This window comes from Centruroides sculpturatus, unplaced genomic scaffold (genome assembly GCF_000671375.1).
Source record: "Centruroides sculpturatus isolate CEXI.00-Female unplaced genomic scaffold, Cexi_2.0 scaffold166, whole genome shotgun sequence".
Taxonomy (NCBI): Eukaryota; Metazoa; Arthropoda; class Arachnida; order Scorpiones; family Buthidae; genus Centruroides; species Centruroides sculpturatus.
The window spans coordinates 488,749-500,984 of NW_019384423.1; the positions used below are offsets into that span (position 1 = coordinate 488,749).

At 27.4% G+C, this 12,236-nt stretch overlaps 1 pseudogene; it reads left to right on the forward strand.

The window, feature by feature from the left end:
• The first annotated feature begins 123 nt into the window (after positions 1 to 123).
• On the forward strand, positions 124 to 4,165 carry LOC111619479 (annotated as a pseudogene).
• Positions 4,166 to 12,236: the final 8,071 nt, after the last annotated feature.

Below are 12,236 nucleotides of genomic sequence, written 5' to 3' on the forward strand. Positions count from 1 at the left end.
GATAAATGTAGTAGTAAATATATAATTTTTCCATATTAATTCCCAGTTTAAATTATCTGCGAATTCAAAAAAATGAAGTCTTGGCTTAAATCGATTTTTTGGCTTATAATCTCTCATTTAATATAGTTTTTAAAACGTCTGATGTTTTTTTCATCCATCAGTAAACTCTAGAATTTTTCCCAGTCAAGTGGTATAATGTGTGAATTCTATAAAAAAAAAAAAAAAAACTTAGTATTAGGATATAGTTTTATATATAAATAAACATGGTAATTGGTTACAACATTTTTAAAAAAGTACAATAATGACTATTACAGTTAGAACATCCACATTTTATAAAATTTTTATTACATAACACCATTGTTATCTGGTTAGTTAATACAAAACATTTACAATAGTATTTCTTATTCTTGGGTAATTTAAATAATCCAGCTTTATTTACAGCTTGTTTTAAACAAAGATATGTTTTACTCGAAACATCATGTATTAACTAGGTTAGGTCATGAGGATGTATCTGTTTTTGCGTGAGAGTCGTCGACCTCGGAGAGCTGATTCATTTTTATTACTGATATCTAAAGATTATTTTTGTTAATTCTATAGCATATTGTTCAAACTCATCCTACCGACATATACTAGTTAAAAAAGTGATTACAGTAGGAGATAAGAGTCAACGTGTCTCTCTATAATAGTATAATAACTAACACAATGACAACAAAACTCTCTAAGGAGTGAGAGAGGATAATATAATATTTTGATGTTAACTTATAATAGGTTGAATGTATATTTTTTCTTGAATATAGCATGGAAAATAATCATCTGATTGTGGTAGCCGACGAGAGGAGTGCGGTTGGTGGATACAGATCTATGATTAGAGGGGTGAGGAATTATGATAAAAATAAAGGAATCCCTCTAATCATGGCTGTTGTCCCTGAGAAGGTGTATATCCCATACAGGGTTAGAGACCGATTTCTCAGCCAGCAGCAGTGGGTAATGATGACATCGACACACCAGAGACCTGCTGCAGGAGCGATCGCACCCCGAGAGGAGGAAGAAGATTCCACCTACTATCACAATCTAGCGTAAGGACCTAGCTCTCCGCTAGAAGCTAGTGATAGTAGTGATGGGTCATCATCCAAGGATGAGGAGAGTTCTATCTCATCCGAGGATGAGAATTCTACTTCCTCCTCAAAAGAAGAACCTTCTCCAAAAAGATGACGGTGCTGGAGACAATCATAAAACAGGTGTGTATTAAATAAAACTTTTTTATATTTTTGAGTATTGAAAACAATTTTAATGAAACTAAAAGTACATAATTCTGTTGGATATAATTGGCATTATATCTAAGCTTAACTCATATATAAAAACAGCTCGATATTCACAGCGAATCAGATGATTATGGTTGTACAAAATCAGTTATATTTTCAAATTTCCGAATAAATAGTGCTAACTTGCGATTTTTAAAAAAAAAATATATTAAAAACATGATAGATTAACCTAATCTGCACTTGTAACATGTCCTATCAAGCCGAATGAGGAAAATCCAGTTTCCTATTTTCGTGGGTCAAGCTGAATGCAGAAGTTTTTTTATTAAGGAAAATCCTCTACCAGTATATTCCTCCTAGTTTAGTATAAATCAAAGGTGGGCAACCCCAGCCCGCAAGATCTTTAGAAGAAATTATAAATAAATATTTTTCGATGCAATTTGTCTACTTTAAATTGAATATTAATCTCTTAAGCATTGTTCCCAAAAATTTTCGTGCTGACCTCATTGACGTGTGTGGGCAACCCCGAATATTTTCATGTCTGCATCGGAACGTTTTGATACTAGATGTTGCTATGTGTCATAATTTTTATATTAAACTGCACTTTTAAAATATAATTTTTTTTGTTTTATATTTTTCAATATATTTATTTTGTTTGTGCAACATAAAAAATAATTTTTAACAACACAGTAAACACTATTATTTATTAAAAAATTTCATTGGGTTTAACATCAACGAAAATTCAACAACGCGTCGCAGGGAGTCAAATTACATCAGTTAGGTTAAACGCACATAGCAACATATATGTTCATAATTTAGTACTAATGTTAAAGCTAACATTCATTAAAGCATCTTTCCCTTCAAATGTCTCCACTCATAACTATTTTTGTTGCGCAGTATATTTGTATTCTATCTATGTGTATGATCAAAGCCAAATATCTAATGTTGTAATTTGTGGTAACTGAGTAAGTTGTAGCTGGATTGTAAAAAGAACTATTTATTTGAAATTGGAATTAATTTATTTAAAGGTAATAACAAAAAACTTTAATAATTTTAATAACAATATTTATAAATATTTATTCAGTTTTTAGAGCAAAATGGCATCAAACAACAGTATGAAAAGAAAAGTTGATTCTGAAAACAGATCTTTTCAAGATAAATGGACATTGCAATATTTTTTTACGGAACATAATGGAAAACCTTTATGTTTAATTTGCAATGAAACTATCGCTGTAAAAAAAGAATTTAATATAAAAAGACACTACCAAATGAAACATGCAAGTTATGACAGATATCAAGGTACCGAAAGAGTAAAGAAAGTTGAGAACTTAGAAAATTTTTTGAAATGTCAACAAAATATCATTGTGAGTGTTAACAAAGAAAATAAAAATAATACTAAAGCTAGTTATATTGTTGCTTTACAAATAGCAAAAAAATTAAAACCGTATTCGGATGTAGAATTTATTAAAGAATGTATATCTGAAGTTGTTGGATTACTCATACCAGAAAAGAAGACAATTATCGATTCAATTTCTTTATCGCGGCGAACTATAACGAGACGTATTGATGAATTATCGATGAATGTGGAGAATACATTGAAATTTCGAATATCGCAGCTTGAATATTATTCATTAGCTATAGATGAGAGCACCGATATTACTGATCTGGCTCAATTGTCAATATTTATTCGAGGAGTTGATTCAAATATAAATGTTTGTGAAGAACTCTTGTCGATAAATACAATAAAAAGTACGACTACCGGAGCAGACATTTTCGAACAAGTAGAAATTTCAATGCAAAAGTTTAATCTATCACTAAAAAAATTATCTGGATTAACAACAGATGGTGCGGCAGCAATGACAGGAAAAAATAAAGGAGTCATTTCCTTATTTAAACAAAAAATGGGAGAAGAGAATTTTTCTAAATTATTTATATCTCATTGCATCATCCATCAAGAAAATCTATGTGCAAAAGCTATGCAATTAGAAAATGTAATGTCTGTCGTATCCAACTGCATAAACACAATTAAAAAATCAGCACTAAGTCATCGAGAATTGCTAATTGATCTTGAAAGTGAATATACAGATGTTCAACATTATTGCCCAGTTTGTTGGCTCTCGAGAGCAACCGTATTAAAAAAAATTTTATAATTTGAAACATGAAATTAAGCTATTTATGGATATGAAAGGAATTCCCATTGAAGTATTAAATGATGAGAAATGGTTGTCAGACCTGGCATTCTTTGTCGATATTACAGGACACCTGAATGTTTTAAATGAAGCCCTACAAAAGCAAAATCAAAATGTGACACAATTATATGGACATATTAAAGCTTTCAAAAGTAAACTCAATTTGTGGCAATCCCATATAGAGAAAAATAATCTTTTTCATTTTCCAACATTATCTAACTATTGTGGGAAATATAATCCTCAATTTTTCGTAAAAAAAATCAAAGAACTTTATTCAGAATTTGATCGACGTTTTCAAGATTTCGACAAGAAAAATATTTATTTTCAATTATTTAACTCGCCCTTTTCCATCACTGAAATCAAAACTGTTCCAGAAAAATTTCAAATGGAGTTATTGGATCTGAAAGAGAGGGTAAGTTTAAGAGAAAATTTTAATTTTACACCTGTCCATGAGTTTTATAAAAATCTGTCGGCTGAAGAATTTCCAAATTTAGTTGATAATGCGAAGTATATCTACTCTTTATTTGGCTCAACATATCGATGTGAATAACTGTTCTCCAAGATGAAGTACTTGAAATCGAAGTACAGAACCAAAATAACTGATACGCATTTGGAAAACAACTTGCGTTTAAGCACCACACAAATTGAACCAGATATTGAAATGCTGACAAAATCTCTGCAGTACCAGATGTCACATTAAATAAATACTTTTTTCACCTATCCATGTATATTTACTTTTTATGATTAATAGTTATTTTTCCAAATTTTTGTAATTTTTCGAAAATAATAAGAGAAATAAATGTAGTAATTAACTTCTTTTTTTATTTATTTCATATTTGAAGAAAAAATTACAGGTCACAAGAAGTCGTCAATTAAATACTACGGCCCGCGGAAAAAACGTAAAGTTTATTCTGGCCCATGTTATAAAAAAGGTTGCCCACCCTTGCTCTATAGGTCTAGAGGATATTGCTGACTCGTGTAGCGACAGGATTGGTCGAACCAGCCTGTCGCTACACGAGTCAGCAATGACGTTTTACCGAATTATAGGAGTTTTTTTAGCGTGTTTGTACGAATACTGTCGCAATTTTTTCGCCGTCATATAGGAATACGAACTACATGAACCCATTTTATAGGGGTCTACTGTACTTATTAAAACATGAGCTATCACGAAAACAACAATTGTCGCCTTCTCCGATACATTAAAAATAAACAACATCCATTAAAAATAACAAATTTGTAATTATTTTAAAATCCTTTTGAAGTGTAAAATGAACCATGAGAACATAAAACATTTACAAATATAAACAGTAGCAGAAGGGCCCAGCGTTGTTTGGGGAAAAAATTACAACAGCAAAGATTAAGATTTTTATATTATTTTGTATTTTTAACCCTTCTATTATATTATATTACAGTATTTGATTTATATTTACGAAGGTTATCGTGTCCAATCTGACACATATTAAAAATTCGTTAAATTGTGTACATTTACAGCTGAATATCAATCGGTAGTCTGCGAACGAATCAAATTTAGCAAAAAACGAATATAATGAAAAAACAAATCATATTTAAACTCGGCATCCTCGAAAACCGCTTAAAACATATATGTGTTGGCCGGTAACCTTGTATTAAGGAAGGGAATTGAACTAATTCGACAAAAAGTAGTTATTGAGCTTTAAACAGGTGAAGAAAACCATTCCCCCCACACCAACATCCATACATACAGAAAAAACCGTCAAAATCTGGAAGGGGACATTTTTTGATCAATCGCCATACTTTCAGATACTGTATAACAGAGCCGGAAAAGTAAAAATCATACAAAAACATGTATAAATTGAGATAAAATTACGATAAATTCTGGTATATAATGTATGATATTCTTTTATAATTAGATTTATATTTATGGTGTCTCCAGGTGTAGCATATTTTTTATATCAACAACAGATTTACAGTATAATAATATAAAAAGAAAGAACGGATAGTAATATCGAGGGGACAAAATATAACATAAAGTATTGAATTATTTCTGGTTCGTAAGGAGTAAGGAGGAAGGAAATCGTTATTGTATTTACAGTGTACGTAAACAAATGATCAAAGTAAAATATCCGTTTAAGAAGATCAAGAAATCCTAAGTGAATAGGAAGAACATCAGGTGAATAAGTAAAAGGCAAATGAGATAACTTGTTTAGGACAAAATATATTTTAGAAACTTTGGTATTTATGTTTATTTAATGGAAGAAGTAGAAGCCAAAATGGATAAATCGCCATCACTTAAAGACTGAATATTAGTGAAATATATAGCAAAGAGATATCCTTAGCAGGAACATTTTTGAAATTGCGCCAAATCATTCCTTATCAGATGGACATTTGTTTAATTAGCTTATCAATGTGTGAATTAAAGTTGAGTTTAGAATTTAAAAATTTATACCAAATTCCTGAATTTGAGGAACTGTCAGTCAATTTGAAGTTTAATGTTAGATGATGATTTAACTAAAGTGAATAACATTAAATGTTTTAATTAATATTAAAACACGGAAGTAGTGGTTTAAAAACTGCATTTAATTTATTTAGACTATATTATCTTGCAAAGTAGTTTGACATGTTAGCTGTTGTGATGTCAACATATGTATTGATGAATGATGATGGATGGAAGAGAAAGATTTATTAATATAAGCTATAAAAATATATTATATATTATAGCTATATATATATATATACATATATATATTAATTATATATTAATTAGTGCCTATATATTTAGTCTGATAATCTACTTTAAGACGTTTTAAATTTAATACATTTTAAATTATTTTTATAAAATTTAAAATTGGAACTAAAAATATTTAATGATTTTTAATTTATTTAATAATAAAGAAAATTTATTCTTAAATATTAAACTCATATATTTTTAGAACATAATTCAGGTTATTTTTTAAATATCTGTAATATGTCCACAATATTTAATTTTAAAGTGTATACATAATTTGCTAATATTTTCAACTTAAACATATATATATATATATCTTCTTTTTAAGTTGAAAATGTTAACAAAATTGTTCTTCAAGAATGACAGATGATATAATATTTAGTAAAGAACTAAATAAAATAACCATTAAGTAGTCTACAATATTTTATTGAAGAAAAATTTACTATATATCACAAAACTTTTGGCAGATTTATCATTTTTATTATCATTACGTGTAATTTTTATTTTTGTGAAAAATATCAGTGACTGAACTCAACACAGTTTTAAAGAAATTATCATAATTAGTTCTGTTAATATCTTATTTGAAATTCTTTACAGTTATTTAAAGCAAATCAATGCAGAAGAAGCACGACATCTTGCGATTTTTAATGTTTTGCAGGTTGGTCGAGGCGTTTAGGTTTCAATCTATGGTTCTGGAAATTCGATATCGAATCCGGACGGACAAAAATCTTCAGGAATTTTTCGGCGGTAGTCTGTCCCAGATTTATATGGCCCCATCTCTTACCACTCCATTGTGGGCCTGGCCGAATCTAAGATAGGCCTGAAAAAATGTTCTATTAATTTCCACATTGTGATAACAGTAAAAAATATCTCAATGATTTATTTAATACTCACATCCGCATTTTTCAAGTGCGCTTTTGTTTTTTTCACTAAACGTTATTTTTTTCACAATATAAACGTTACAAATATATCTGAAGATTTATAATTTTTTTTATAAGTACAGTATACACGTCATGGAGATTAATTTAAGATACAAATTATTATACAATGCGAAATATTATAATAGACTACGTAACAATAATATTGGTCACGTGGGCCATCGCTAAAATCGTTAATAATTCGGTCAATTCGAAATAGATTCAAATTTTTATAGTTTTCTGCACATATATACTTCACGTGGTTTAATTTGAGGCCTTATTTTCAGACTTCGATAAACGGAAAGTGTAACTTTGGTCTCTTTTAAATATATATAGATTATATTATAGTTAACAGATGGCACTACGAGTTCCCTTTTTTGAAAATTCAATAATAAAGCACACTACACCAATGTTATGATGTTATAAAAGGGAATTTTTGAAATGAAAGAACATTTATCTTCAAATAAACATTATTTAAAAATTTTCCCGAAAATATACTAAAAAATTTAATTTGTTTTTTTTTTTACAATATGACGTTTACAGAAGTCAATAATAATTTTAAAATAGTAATCCTTCTAACTTAAATAATATTTTTAAACATTTTTTTATTATAATATATTAAAATTAAACATTAAAAACAAATAATTTGCAGGAGAGTTATGTAAAAAATTTAATAAATAAATAAAAGGAATAGCATTTATAAATATTTATGGTGAATTTATTTACGAAAGTACATGGCATTTACTGTTTATTTTCTATAATTTTTTTAAATAGATTATCATTCAAACTCCTTATTTTTATTCACAATTTAGAAAGAAAACTAATCAATTTGGTTAACTTTCTTTATATAAATAATATTTTATTTATACTGCAAAATTACTCAACAAGTTAATTATAAAATATTAAGAATATTCCTATTTAAAATTAAAATTTTTTTTTATCTGTTTTCTAAAATTTTGTTTTTATCACCTATCTTTATTTTATTTAAAAAAAAAACTATAATTTATGTTCTACTTTTTATAAATTATTTATTTATTCGATATTTACTCATGTTCTAAAAGAAAGTATTTTGTGATTAATTTATAATTAATTTGTAAGTGAGGAAAGTTAATATTTATTTAGTTTTAATCTATAGTTTTATAAATAAGTTGTACATGCGTGACTTATTAATTCATATGTAAATATATAAATTATTTTATTTTTCAAACTCATCATTTATAATTGTGATGAAGTTAAAAAAGAAATTGCTCAATAATATCATCGACTCCACCCATCTAATCAATAATCTAGATGCAGTTATACGTTTTGTACAATACAAAGAATATAACAATATCTGTAAATTCTTTATTTATGCACAAAATTATACTATAGTGGTTTTATATATTAGCATTATTAATAATTTATAACATTAAAAATCTAATATAAATAGTGTGGACCAATAATCAGTTAATAATAAGAGTATATTGAGATTAACCAATGTTAGATTTTCCTTAAATTTTATAACAAGAGAACTCTAAACTCGATTTATTGTTTATTATTTTTTATTCTTCTCGTTGTGTGGACACTAAGATGGGAATTTTTCATGCCATTATGGGTTGCTCAAGCCTACAGTCGAATGATGACGGTTGAGCTCAACATACTTGAAACAGACCCATAAAAATTTTGTGTTTGTTCACCCAGAATTTAATAGAAGGTCGTCGAAAAAAATATAAAAGAATAAAGAAAAAAGACTTACATTGGTCTAGTTTACGATTTATATCCACTGATATATCTAGAACAACGAAACAAAATATAGTTAGCTGACTTTTGAATCGCTCTGCATTCATTCAATGTAAATTAATAGTTATAAGTAAACTATATTGTTTTTATTTCCCAACAGAAAAATAGATTGATTTATTAATAAAGTTTCTTTTTAGGATTTTTATTGTATATTTTAAATATATTTGAAATTAATCGTTATTAATTCATTTATTTCTGAATTAATCATTAATTTTTAAACTTTAAAAGTATTTAATTTACATTTTATTTATTAATTTCTTAATATAACTTTTCAATAATAAACATTCTTATCATAATTATTATGCTAATTTTAATGATATAAATTTATTAATTTATTATAGATTTTTGAATTAAATGTAAAAATCAAACATAAATAGTCACAACGTTTCCATTGATCTGTTTAATAAAAATAAAAAAAGTTAAAATGTTTAAGCTTTAAAATGTTTAAAGATTTTCTTAAAATGATTTATGAATGGAATAAGAATAATTTATATTTAAAATTACATTACGAAAAAACCGAAATGATAAAAGGCGAATTTAAATTTTAAAAATATTTTAAAACTTTTCTTTTATTTAAAAATTCAGAATTTAATTTTTAGAAAATATAAAAGTTTTATAAAATAAACCTTTTAAAATAAATCATTTTAAATATCGAAAGAAAGAAAATAGAAATCTTTAAATTTATATATTGTTGCTTTCTCAATTTATTTTATGACATGATTATTAACTAAAACACGTATCTTATTTCAGATTATACTCTTATTTTAACTACTTTAAACACTCTAGAATGTTAATATTTAAATATTTAGTATTTCATTCGCATGAATTTGTAAATAAATCTAAATTCATTAATATTTTCTTCCTTTTTTTTCTTTTTTGTTTTAGGTTTTGTGCAAAGCAATTCTTACTGAACTTGCAGGAGAAATTGTTTTGTGGAATGTTTAATTTTTAACGTAGTCATATTTTAACAATTAAACAAAATAATTTATTGTTTTCATATCTTTCTTTTTTGAAATTATATAAATAACATAATTTAAAAGCAAGAAAATTTTACTAAATACTTAAAAATTTTACAATATTATATTTTTCTAAAGAAATTGCAACGTGCATTTAAACTTGTAAATTAGGGATTACATTTCTAGAAATGGGTTCATTTATATGAAAATGTTCCTATTTAAGTGAGAGTATATTCTAAAAATTTTCTTTAATAAAATTAAATTTTTAATGTATTTTTTTAAACGATTTGTTCCTGAGTTTTTTTTATTTTAGTCTTAGAATTGTCACTGTAGTTAATAAATTAATTTAAACTTTAATTATAAATATATGCAATACAATTGTTTTTTAATTTTTAAAATATTTTTATAATTATTAAATTTAGGGAGATATTTTCCTGAGAAAATTTGCTGATTTTTAAAAATAACTTTTGAGTTAATTAAAATTTGGTTTAGGGAAAATTCAGCATGTTTGTGTAAGCACAGGTAAACACAAAGTTACACACAGATACTCACAAATTAATCTATCTATCAATCTATCTCCATGGTACTCGGTCCACATTGGTTCTTTACCGCTTTGACAACCATTTTCCATTCCTATTTGTGCAGAGCAATCTATCTCCAGTTATATTCTTCCTCACAAGAATGTCTGAAGTCAGTGGCAATCCATCCTCCCACATCAATGGAGGTCTGCCGGGTTTTCTTCTTCCATCCGGGTTAAAGTTAGAATTTTATAGCTATGCCTATTGAGTTAAGACCCTATATGATGGCTTTCCTATCGTTAGTACTCTTACGTTATGTTTTCAATTTTGCTGTCACTACTGTATTTGTTTCTCAGTTTAATGTTGTGTAATATCTCTCACCTCACCATAATTCCGGATTGGCCTGTAGATATTCGATTTTATTTTAAACACCGTAATTTATTTTCAGAATTTTTGATATAGTCCGTTTTTGACATTCATAGTTTAATGGGAAAAAGGTAACTGTTTTATACATTTTAGTTTTTAAGTTTCTAGATAGTTTCCTTGAGGCTATTTACTTATTCAGAAAAATAGCATCCATTTCCTTTACAGATTCGCGCATTAATTTTCTTCTCCAGAGATATTATCATCTACAGTTGTTCCTAGATATAGCAACTGATCGGACTCTGGAATATCATGTTGTGAATTGTAAGGCAAGGTATGTTTATGGTGTTATTTCTGTTTATGTTCAGGCATAGTATTTAGTTTTGCTACGATTGATTTTTAGGCCTATTTTCTTTGCCTCCTTTGATTTTTTGCTACATGATTTCAAAATTAGGTCATCTATGCTGTCTGCAACTAGGTAGGTATCATCTGCTTAGGCAAATACATTGTTCAAGTCATTAATGTCTCTCTCTCTCTCTCTCTCTCTCTCTCTCTATCTCTATCTGCCAGTTTCCTAGATCTTTCTTATTACAGTAGAACCTCGATTATCCGGACTAATTGGGGATATAATTTATAACATTAAAAATCTAATATAAATAGTGTGGACCAATAATCAGTTAATAATAAGACTATATTGAGATTAACCAATGTTAGATTTTCCTTAAATTTTATAACAAGAGAACTCTAAACTCGATTTATTGTTATTATTTTTTATTCTTCTCGTTGTGTGGACACTAAGATGGGAATTTTTCATGCCATTATGGGTTGCTCAAGCCTACAGTCGAATGATGACGGTTGAGCTCAACATACTTGAAACAGACCCATAAAAAATTTTGTGTTTTTTCACCCAGAATTTAATAGAAGGTCTTCGAAAAAAATATAAAAGAATAAAGAAAAAAGACTTACATTGGTCTAGTTTACGATTTATATCCACTGATATATCTAGAACAACGAAACAAAATACAGTTAACTGACTTTTGGATCGCTCTGCATTTATTCAATATAAATTAATAGTTATAAGTAAACTGTATTGTTGATTTCTTTTTGAAACCGTGTCCTGTTTTATATTTGTGGCGTAGTAAACACTAGGTGGAAGGTAAAAAGGGGGGCGGAAACAGCTAAAAATTTTTTACAGTTGTGTTGTATCAAAATATGCCTGAAAGAGAAGATTTTAGAAGATTTTAACCTTTTAAGTTGTAATATATACTAGTTTATTTACAAAAGATTAAAGCAGATTTTACATGTTTTTAAATTATACAAAGTGTAACCAAAAGGTACATCTATATATCGTTTATGTACTCATTGTTTTATGTAAATTCTCCACTGTAATAAGTTAAAATATATATATTGTATTTTAGTTGACTGAAGAGGGGCAAAGCCTGAAACGAGTACAAAACAATGTACCGTATCGACTCAACTAATAAAGGAATTTGACGGAAAATTTGCCATGTGTCTTTGGAATAAAACACAATACTAGTGTTTACTACGCCA